The sequence below is a fragment of the Myodes glareolus genome, chromosome 5 (genome assembly GCF_982192425.1).
Source record: "Myodes glareolus chromosome 5, mMyoGla1.1, whole genome shotgun sequence".
Lineage (NCBI taxonomy): Eukaryota > Metazoa > Chordata > Mammalia > Rodentia > Cricetidae > Myodes > Myodes glareolus.
The window spans coordinates 44,635,227-44,647,322 of record NC_142030.1 but is presented as its reverse complement, the minus strand read 5'-3'; positions in this window follow the sequence as shown (position 1 = coordinate 44,647,322).

Here is a 12,096-nt window from a genome sequence, read left to right as displayed (position 1 = left end):
GCTGCTTTTGCCTATGGCAGGGAAGAATATAGCCAGGTGGGAAGAGACATAGAGAGAGAGTAGGCAGAGTCAGGCAGTTGCCATGTAACTGCTGAAAAAGGTAGACTCCGTGTAGCCGCCCAAGAAGCAAGAGGTAGCAAACCATGAGCCTTGTAGTAAAATATAAAATAACAGAAATAGGTTAATTTAAAGTGTAAGAGTTAGTTAATAAGAAACCTGAGCTAATAGACCAAACAGTTAATGTTGTAGTTAATATAGTTTCTGTGTGATTATTTGGGCCTGGGCAGCCAGGAAACTAAAGTGCAGTCTCTGTTTCCAAATTGGAAATGCAGAGACGTGGGAAAGTGAATTGGGATTGGGAGGCACTGGCGCACTCAATTCACCCAGCACCATCTTTGCAGAGTCACAGAGTACAGGAGAAAGAACTACACTCAGCAAATCTCCCCACCAGACTCACACCTTCTCTGCTTCGCACACCCCTCCTGATGGTTTCGGTCAGTCAGAGTTTGCTTTCTAAACTTTATTGTTTACAATAAACACTGTACTTCATAATACCGCAAGTAATTTTGTGAAGGGGTAAGACAGCACAGAGGTTCTTCCATCTTGTTTTCAAGATGCACACACACACACACACACACACACATCATTATATATGTGTATATCATTATATATGTATATATGTATATGTATATACTATATGTGTATATACATATACTATGAGCATTGGTGTTTGGCCTGCTCATATGTCTGTGCGAGGGTGGTGTCAGATCCCCTGGAACTGGAGTTACAGACAGTTGTGAGCTGCTATTTGGGTGCTGGGAATTAAATCCAGGTCCTCTGGAAGAGCAGCCAGTGCTCTTACCTGCTGGGCCACCTCCCCAGCTCTGCATCTCGTATTCTTGCTGAGGCCACTTCAGGTTTAACTAGAATCTGATCTCCTTGATGGAGAATCCCACGTAAAACAGTCCAGCTCTATTGGAGGAACCAAAGGTCAGCATGTCCTAGCTACCTTAGCTTCTGTTGAAACTGTCTGTCTGTGCAGAACCCCTCCAACTAACTGCCTATCTTAGTTTCTGTTGCAAAAACTGCTTGCTTCTGCAAAACCGCTTAGGAGCTGCTGAGTGAGATGCCAGGACATGGTTTCTGCTTTCAAAAACGCATATTCTGGACACTCAGGACCACACTTAGGTCTCCGAACACTTGGGTGTGGTTCTAGCTGGCTGGAATAAAGTCCTCCGTGGTGGGCTATCTGTAATAATAACAGCAGTTGATGGTTTTAACTTGCCGCCTCTTCTCATTAGTTATCATTATGTAGCTTAGGTAGACCTTAGACTTGCAACCCTCCTGCCTCTCCCTCTGGGGTGCTGTCCTACCATGATCTACCACTTGTTTATTTTCTAATTGCTTTCTGAGTGATACTTCTTTTATTCTTTTTTCTTTTAAAGACCATTTTTATTATTTGTGTGTTTGAGTGTGTGTGTGTGCATGTGTGTGTATGCGCACACATGTGTGTATCTGTGCATGGGTGCTTGTGCACGTGTGCAGGTGCGTGCAGAGGCCAGAAGAGGGTATGAAGTCCATCAACACTGGAATTACAGACAGCTGTGAGGGACCTAATATGATAATGGGAACTGGACTCAGGTTCTGGAAGAGCAGCAAGCACTCTTAAATGCTGACTCCTCTCTTCAGCTCCAAGGTTTCTTTCAAATAAAAATTAAACAGTCTTAATACATTTCTCTGGACTCAGAATTATAACTTTATAAAAACTGACTTTTATAAAACATTTTAAAAATTATAACTTTATAAAAAAGAAGTCACATATATGCCTTAAACCTTTTTTTGAAATGTAAGTGGATATTCTCGTTTCAGTCTTTCATTATGAGGCAAGAATAAGTTCTTCAAATATAAATTTGTTGATTCAAGTACATACTATCTTTCTTGTATAAAATTGATCCATTATGAATCATAGAATTTTCGAAATATTGAGCAAAGTGTTAAAAATAGCCCTGTAAATAACTTTGTGTATGTGTGTGTGTGCGTGTGTGTGTGTGTGAAAATAGGACTCTCCTATTATGTGGCCATTTCTTTTGTCCTTTAAAAACTGCTACACCCAAGCATTTGTCAACTCTAGTGTTTTTCTGGGGTTTGATTTTACTGGAACTTTCTGGAAGCATTTTGCTGAGATTAGAAAGAAAAAGATTTGGCATGATATTTAATTATGTATGTATGTATATGTCTGTGAGTGGGTGTGCATGCATGAGTACAGCCACCTGCAGAGTTTCAAAGACAATATGGGATCCCCTGGAGCTGGAGTCATAGGCAGTTGTGATCCATCAGACTTGCTGGGGACCAGCTCCGGTCCTCTGCAAGAGCAGTATCACCCTTAACTACTGATCTGCTTGCCAGCTGAGATTTTTATAGAAACAACTGTCACTTTATCCTCATCCTCCTCAAGTCAGAGAATGTTCAACTAATTGCATCATCATCATCATCATCATCATCATAAAAAGGCACACCAGACAATACTTTGCAAGCAAAAAAAAATGTAGCTAGAAACTGGTGCAATCCTGCCATTGATCAGGGTGTGTGTGCACTGGTCACAAGGGTCACTGTGCCATGAACATTCAGCAACACAGAAGTCTGCATGCATGTCCTTGGTCAGTATGCCTCCCGGAAGGACTGGGGTGCATCAGTCAACTTAGGCCTGGCAGAGTGAGTGGAAGGGCTCCTCCCAGATTAAGGTTCTGTATTTGTTATGCTATTTCAGAACCATTTTAGGTGATAATTTGGTGGTGGTGGATTGTGAAATAATTGTTGCAGTAAAGAATGGCAAGCAAGTGCTCTTATGTAACAGTGGTGTGTGACAGAGAAAGGTCAGAACCTTCCTTCTGTGAACTAAGGAAAACACGGAAACAGGAAGCAGGGAAGTAAGAGGTAGAGAGGGCCCCAGATGTCTGACTGATGCTCATTGACTAAGGATGCGGTTTTCTTTGGAGGCTGGCAATCTGTTTACGACAGCCTTGGGAGCTGTCAGTGATGGAGATGGCTCTTTTCAGGGATGTCTTGGTAACTTAGGAACAGACATTGTCTTTTTGAGATGGAGAGTGTTGGGGGCTGCTAACATGCTTGTGGACCTGGCCTACTCAGATGTTGGGAAGGCAAGGCAGTCTTCTCTATGTATTCCTGAAAAGTCCAAGGAAGTTGTGTCCCTCTCCTGTGACTGCCATACTCCAAATTTAATCAGGAGATCTTATCTTTTTCACCTTCCTATATAGATCCATGTATGTCTCTCTGTCCTCTTTCTTGTCTAGGTTCTCTGGGGTTGTGGCCTATAGGCTGATTTTTCTTTGCCTTATGTCTAAAAGCCACTTATGAGTGAATACATATTATGTGTGTCTTTCAGGGTCTGAGTTACCTCACACAGTATGGATTTTTCCCAGATTCATCCATTTGCCTGCAGATTTCAAGATGTCATTATTTTTTGCCACTGTGTAGTACTCCATCACGTAAATGTACCATGTTTTCTTTATCTATTCTTTGGTTGAGGGGCATCTAGGATGTTTCCAGGTTCCAGCTATTACTAATAATGCTGCTATGAACATGGTTGAGCACATGCCCTTGTGGTATGATTGTCTTTTGGGTATATATCCAACAGCAGTATTGCTGGGTCTTAAGGTACACTGCTTCCTACTTTTCTGTGAAATCTCTATACTTATTTCCAAAGTGAATGTACAAGTTTGCACTCCTACCAGCAATGGAGTACCATTCCCCTTACCCTACATCCTCTCCAGCATAAGCTGACATCAGTGTTTTTGATCTTGGCCATTCTTACAGGTGTAAGATGGACTCTCAGAGTTGTTTTGAGTTATATTTCTCTGATGGCTAAGGATGTTGAGCATTTCCTTAAGTGTCTTTCAGTCATTTTAGATTCGCCTGTTGAGAGTTCTCTGATTAGGTCTGTACTCCATTTTTTTTTATTGGATTATTTGTTCTTTTGATATCAAGTTTCTTGAGTTCTTTGTATATTTTGGAGATCAGTCCTCTGTCTGGTGTGGGATTGGTGAAGATCTTTCCCCAATCGGTAGGCTGCTGCTTTGTCTTGTTGACCGCGTGCAGACCTTCTCTTAATTGACTTTCTCTCCTCTCAGCTGACTTTCACTTGTGTCCAGTTGACATAAAACTAACCAGCAGAGCTAGTTAAAATTATTTTCATCATGGAAGCCATCAACTCCTGTTGGGCCTAAGTTGAGGTTCTGAAACCTCTTGGGGAATTCCTGAGGCTGCTGAGGGTGACATTATGTAGCTATGTTTCTGTGCCCTCACTGCTGAACAGGATAACCAGATGGCCTCTATTAAGCCAAACATTAAAAGGATATATAAAAATGTAAGATACTGCTACTTCTTAACATTTTTCTTTTTGGTGACTATAATCAATTTTTATGAAGCATGCTATTTATGGTAATGTAATGACTTAATTTTATTTTATTTTTATTTTTTATTTTATTTTTGATTTTTTGAGACAGGGTTTCTCTGTAATTTTGGAGCCTGTCCTGGAACTAGCTCTTGTAGACCAGGCTGGCCTCAAACTCACAGAGATCCACTTGCCTCTGCCCCCCAAGTGCTGGAATTAATGGTCTGCACCACCACCGCCCGTCTGTGACTTAAGTTTTTAATGAACCAATTTTAAGGAATTTATTTTATGTATAAGGGTGTTTTGCCAGCATGTATGTTTGTGTATGTTGTGCACGCAGTGCATGAAGAGTTAGAAGAGGGTGTCAGGTCCCCTGGAATTAGAGTTGCAAATGATTACTAACCAATACGTGGGTGCTGAGCATTGAACCCAGGTCCTCTTGAAGAACAGTCAGTGCTCTTAGTCTCTGAACTATTTCCCCATCTCCTGAATTTTTTATTTATAAATCAATTCTACGAAATGTTTCTGTTTTAATTTAAAATGTAGTTAAATGTTGATGAATACCCACATTAACAAATAGGCTTTGGGGGGTTCTTGGTAATTTAAAATGTATAAAGAGTCCCAGGGACCAAAAGACTAGAGCATCAATGTTAAAGAAGAAGTGAGTTTGGATTGAGTACTAGGAATGGCATACTCTCAAGCTGTGCAGTGTCTCCACCCACGTGCTAACGAGACCTGACTCTGCTTAACTTCCCAAATCAGGTGAGTTCGAGCTGATATGGCCAAAGTCGAGGAGATTTTTTTCTAACATTTAACATTTCACAGATTATACTATTATGGACAGTTTATTTCAAACATAATAGGAATAAATAAGTCCTTCACTTAGCAATCTGCCTCCAACATTAGATCAAAACTGTGTACAATGCCAAATAATTGGCGAAAGAGAGAGAAACAGGCTGATCTTTTTAGAGCATCCTGACACATCTGTGTGATAGCAGCCAGTCGGATATATGGGGGAAACTATGTAGCATCCTCACACATCTGTGTGATGGCAGCCAGTCGGATGTGTGTGGGGAAACTATGCAGCATCCTCACACATCTGTGTGATGGCAGTCAGTTGGACATGTGTGGGGAAACTATGTGTCATCCTAACACATCTGTGTGATGGCAGCTAGTTGGATGGATGGGGGAAACTCTGTGCAAGCAGGGAACTTGGAAATTTAAAATTATTTTAAAATTTTCATTATCAAAACATGAGAAATTATCCTGGAATTGCTGTCTAGCCGACTGTCTCCCTCTGCTTAGGCTGTGTAAAATAATAATGTGCACAAGGTGGGTAGCCTATCAGCTGATGTCACATAGTTCTTGATGTATGCAGTCTCTGTGTCACAGGCTACGAGCCTTGCGGTGTTTTCTCAACCAGTGACAGAATCATATGGATTTAAAGATTAAACTGCATCTTGGATGCCAGTTAGTGCTCAGGTTTTTTTCTTTAACCCACACAGGAGGGCCTCCCTCCATGACCTCGTTATCTTCCCCCAAGTCCTGTCTCCTTTCAGTGTGTGTGTGTGTGTGTGTGTGTGTGTGTGTGTGTGTGTGTGTGTGGCGGGGAGGACAACAGCCTTCCATCCACAACACTAAGTGGACTATTTGGTTAATTTCCTTTATTAATATTTCATTGTATGCTGCCAATTGTGATGCATTATTTTAAATGATATGAGAAACAAGTCACTGGCCAGATGCTAGGACAATGTATGAATCATGAAAAACATACTTGGATATACGTCGCTGAATGCCTGCATGTCAGAGGGTTCTTTACATCAACCTCCCACATCCAAGACTCAAGGAACTTGGAGGAAGAGAAGGCAGGAAGCACACAAGAGCCCGTGTGAGGGAAAAGCTATGAAATGCTGGCTAATTGGGCTCAGGATGTTATTAATACAATCAAATAATGAAGACATGAAGTTAGGAGAGTGGTTGGGCTCATGATGGTAGGAAGGAGGTAGTGGTGGATAGAGAGGGCCAAACTAGTTGTATAAATACATGAAGCTTTCAAAGAATAAAAAATATATTTTAAAGTCACTTGAGTCCCTGAATAGCAGGAGCGTTTTTTTGTTTATTTTCGTACACTGGCAATGTGCTTAGCTGCAGCCTTTCAGCCGAGTGCATCGCATGTCATGGTTCATCTTGTGATATATTCCAGTGTATCATTAAGGTTCAAGAGCTGCTGGCAAGGCGGGTCCTTGGAATAACATTTAATTAATTACCCTCATAGTTTTCAATCAGTAACTAACCCCTAATTATCCTGAAAGTTCATCCTTTAGCAGCATGCCTTAAAATAACATTTATCATTTTTCCACATAGAATATATGTTCATTATCAAAATTATATTGAATAAGAGCAACAAAAAAGAGAATGAAATTCAAGTCACAGGTGAGCTTTGTCTCCAGATTACTCCTTTCAGATTTTGTTATATATTCTTCCAGTCGCTTTGATGTGTAAATATATTCACACATCCTTTTCCTACAGTGTGTATACTGTAAGTGCATGCACACATTCTTTTATTACAGTGTGCATACTGTAAATACATGCACGTATTCTTTTCTTACAGTGTGAATGCTGAAAATGCATGCACACATTATTGTTCTACAGTGTACATACAGTAAACACGTGTACACATTCTTTTCTTATAGTGTGCACACTGTAAATGTTTGCATGTGTTCTTTTTCTACAGTGTGCATACTGTAGATGCATGCACACATTCTTTTCCTATAGAGTGCACACTGTTTTGTAAATTTCTCTTGTCAACAGAATTTCCTGCCCCCAACATCTATCTTTCAAGTATGCATTTTGATTTTGATTAGTGGTCACAGTATTTGAAATTCTCCGAATTCACTCCTTGCAGTTTCCTTAGCAATGGGTCTACCTACTTGAGTGCAATAACATCTGTTCTGTTTATTTAGACTCAAGCTAAGATGAAGTAAATATGGGCTGGAGGCCAAAAATGTCTAAGATTAACAATGCAGAGACTGCTGGAGGTTGTTGTGGGCTGGAAGCAGAAGGGTTATAGAGTGACCGAGCCTGTATGCTGAACATCCCGCTTCTATACCTTGCCTGTCCTTTTGGTCTCTGAGAGGACAGGCTGGCCTTTTTCAGGAATCATTGTTTTAGAGCGAAGACTCATTTAACTGGTGGGAGTGGGCACAGAAGTGGGCTGACTTGTGAAACAAGGGTTGTCCAGACAGCTTGTAAACTCTTGCTTCTGTGTCTTCGTGGACAAAGAACAATCAAACTCACAGTGTGCAGGAATCTTAAGGATTTAAGGAGCAGCTTATTTTAGAGGCAGATCCAGCCCCTCTCCTCACCTCTCCTTTCCCCAAGTCAGCCAGGCTGATGTAATGGTTGATTTAGGTCACTTGTAATGCAGGATGTACTGTTGGGGATCACAAGGAAAAAGGCCATTTGGAAAAGCTGTTCTTTGCTAAAATCCTTGTGAATGGCATTTGGCAGCATTCAAAGTCATATGAGAAGAAACAGTGCTTAGTGAATAGTGAAAGGTTTGGGATTGGGAGTCCAAGGGGGACACTGGTGTGGACTGTCATTTTGAGTAAAAGACTTCTTAGGAGAATTTTAATGCCTTGGACAGACTGGCAGACAGCGGCATAGCCCAGAGCCTCCACCATTGCTCATAGATTTTCGAAGTCGGGAGGATCTATGCCGCATGACTAGTAGTCCGCAGTCAGTGCTTGTAGTCAGGCTGGCTCTGACTTGGCTGCGGACATAGGGAGGACAAGAGTCTAGACAGACAAGTTATCTGAGTTCTGGAGCACAAATTGCTGTAGCTTTGGTAATGATCACCGTTGAACCAAAACATAGGTGTTTTACAGAGTGGCTGACATGCAGAATGGCCGTAACCCCCTCAGGACCCACAGAAGCTCTCAAGGCTTGTGCTCTTGGTTGATCTACTTGGGAGGAACTGCTCAAACTGGCCACTGGCCTCTTAGTGATGACCATCTGGGTCCTTCCCTCTATCCCTTCCTTTCTCACAGAGTCTCACACACTTGGTTATTAAAATGTGGCCTTGAGGAAAAAGTAAGCACCCACTTGGTGAAAGAAATGCTCTATTTTTTTCTTCTTCAGAAAAAGAGTGTTGAGAACAAGGGAAGGAAAGCAAGTGGAGAAAGAAAAGTTCTGGTAATGCTGATAATGAAATCTCTATGTAGGTAGAGACAAGCCATTGTCTCCTCCCTTCATAGTGAATCCACTCAGGCCAGTCAATCACTCGGCCAAGGATCCACCCTTCAGGAAGGACAGACTGTCACCAGCAAGACTCCCCACAAGCCTGGTAAAAGACCATTACTCTTTAAATGAGATGCTGTATTCAGCATCCAGGACCCCTCTGTGTGCTGCTTGTCTCCAGGGTGTCAGAACTCTGTGCTGCGTAAGCAGGAGCTGCTTTCTTGTTTTCCCTTTTCTTTCTGTTCTCTTCCGGTCTGCTCCCAAGATTGGCAGTTTGCCTGTCTGGTGGTTTTCTTTGAAACACTAATAAAATTGTCCTCTGGCTTCCTCTTGAGTCTGTTCTTAAATTCTTTTTCTTTATGAGATGAAGAACCCCATGAAGGAACCATAGTATATCTGATATCAAAAAGGGAGAATTTGCATTTGTTAATGGCCTTATCCCAAAGCCACACTGATGAATATCTTGCATATCACCATAGAACCTTCATCTGGTGATGGGTGGATATAGAGACATTGGAGCACTGGACTGAGCTTCCAAGGTCCAGATGAAGAGCAAAAGGAGGGAGAATATAAGAAAGGAAGTCAGGACTGTGAGGGATGTGTCCACCCACTGAGACTGTGGGACTGATCTAATGGGAGCTCACCAAGCCAACTAGATTGAGACTGAACGAGCATGTGATCAGACCCAACTCTCTGAATGTGGCTGACAATGAGGGCTGACTGAGAAGCCAATGATAATGGCACTGGGTTTTGATTCTACTGCATGTACTGGCTTTTGGGAACCTAGTCTGTTTGGATGCACACCTTCCTAGACCTGGATGGAGGGGGGAGGGCCTTGGACTTCCCACAGTGCAGGGCACCCTGACTTCTCTTAGGACTTGAGAGGGAGGGGGAGGGAGGAGAGTGGGAGGGAAATGGGAGGAGGTGGAAATTTTTAATAAATAAATAAATTTAAAAAATAAGAACCAATTGGTAATCTTAGAATTCAAGAGACCAAGTAAAAAACATCCTGGGCTAGCCTGGGCTACCAAATTAGAGCTAGCTACAAAACCAGAGCATATCTCAATCAGAACAACCCCAGATACATCAGCAGCTAGTATTTCCACCTTAGATAGGATTTACTTGGGGTGAGAGAGGACCAGAGAAACAAGACTGAAACTGGAATTTAAATACTTCAAACCACTTCCGTCTAAACCCACAAGGACAAGGAAAGGGAAGGAGGTGAAGGACACTGAATTGAAGGGGACAGACAAGAGAAAAAGGAATCTCTTTTATGAGATTTGCTAGAGTTGGCACCTGTATCGTGGCCTAGTAGATTACACAAAATTGTGAAGATGTGGTACAGAGCTGGTCAGCGGGTGATAATTAACTCTAAAACTCTGCCTGTTGCTCATGCAGTCACGTTCTTTGCCTTACTAAGCACTATGTGATAATTCATTCCAGTATTTATTCACCTCTATCTACCTACCTACTAACCATCTATTTATCCATCCGTTTTTGCTCACACCTGTATCCAGTATACACAGATATGCAGCATTAACATATATTCCAAAAGGTCATTTCCCCCCCCCCCCCGGGGGAATCTTTAGGTTTTAACATTACCCAAAATTAACACAATATTTTCTCCCTATAAATGCATTTTTCATTGGGAAATAACTTAAAAAATGAGATGAAAATAAAAATCACTCAAATATCATGAACTGGCAGGCACAAATAATTTGAATTTTAGTGAACTTTTCTAAGTTACATGTGTTCATAAACTCTTTTTTATAAAACTTTTATATGTATTATTATTAAAAATTTTCACCTCCTCCCATTTCCCTCCCCCTCTCCCCATTCCCCCTCCACCTCCCTCTCCAATCCAAAGAGCAGTCAGGGTTCCCTGCCCTGTGGGAAGTCCAAGGTCCTCCCGCCTCCATCCAGGTCTAGGAAGTTGAGCAATCAGACTAGGTTTTCACAAAGCCAGTCTCAAAACAAAAAGAGTTCTATGGTGATATGCAAGATATCCTATAGCCACACTGATGAATATCTTGTGTATCATCATAGAACTCTTTTTGTTTTGAGATGACTATAGATACTCTAAAAGTTGATGTTATAAGAAATAGCAAGGAAGTCTGGAGAGATGGCTCAGAGAAGAGCACTGGCTGCTCTTCCAGAGGTCCTGAGTTCAATTCCCAGCAACCACATGGTGGCTCACAACCATTTATAATGAGATCTGGTGCTCTCTTCTGGTGTGCAGGCATGCCTGCAAGCAGAACGCTGTATATATAATAAATAAATCCTTAAAAAAATACCATGGTGTGTCCTGTGTGTAGTTCACCAAGTTATAGTCCATAGTTACATTTTATAAAACTGTAGCACAGTACTAGAAGCTAAGAAGTTGGCACCAGTACAGTGTGTATATATAATACAGTGTTATTTACCTCTTTTGTAGAACCATCACAATACAATTATATACTGCCTTAGTTTTCTTTCCAGCTCCTGAGATAAAATGCCATCTCCCTCCCCCATCATCTTTAAGGGAGAAAGGGCTTGTCTGTCTTACAACTTGTCACTGGAGGAAAGTTAATGCCACAGGAACGTGAAGCAGCTAGCTGGTCAAGTTCACAGTCAAGTCATACCTGCCTGCCATTTCTCAGCTTGTTTTCTCGTTTTTAAAACCAGTTTAGTCTTCCCACAAACTAATATCATCAAAATATTCTCCTACAGACAAGCCTGGAACAGCCTACTCTCGACAGTCCCTCTTGGAGACTCTTCCCCGGGGGTTCTAGATTGGGTCAGGTTGATATCTAAACCTGAACATCACACTTATGTATGTTTAGAAAGTTGAGGTGAGGGGATAGAGAGATCTAAGAGCACATACTCCAATTGCGCAGGACCTGAATTCATTTCCTAGCACACATATGTTGGTGGCTTATACCCACCTGATCTAGGCCCTCTTCTGGCTTCTTTAGAAACTCACAGTCATGCACATATCTACACAGACACAAACACACACATACACATAATTAAAAAGCTAAAATAAATCTGTAAAAATCCAGATCGTACCAAATCATTCGTTTATAATTTCTTCCTTACCTTTTAGAATGTACTTTAGGGAGAATGCTTCATTGTCTCTCCTGTAAGGCAGCCACTCTATTCCATGTGGAGACGCTGACTTTTATGTGCACATCTTGGATGATTACCTTAGAAGAACTGGAATCAGAAGAACTGGGTGGCTAGTGTCTAAGAATGCTTTAAAGATGCTTGCTGGGTACCACCCAGTCACCTCTTGGGCTGTGTCACTTTATACTTAAATGAACGAGAGTAAATGATGACTGTGTTGGCCAATATGAGTGCTTGTGCTAACTTAGCACCTCCCTGACTGGCAAATTGTGCTTAAACTGCATGTATTTAACTTATTGAGCTAACCTCCTAGGTTTATTGAAAACATCTATACCCTTCTA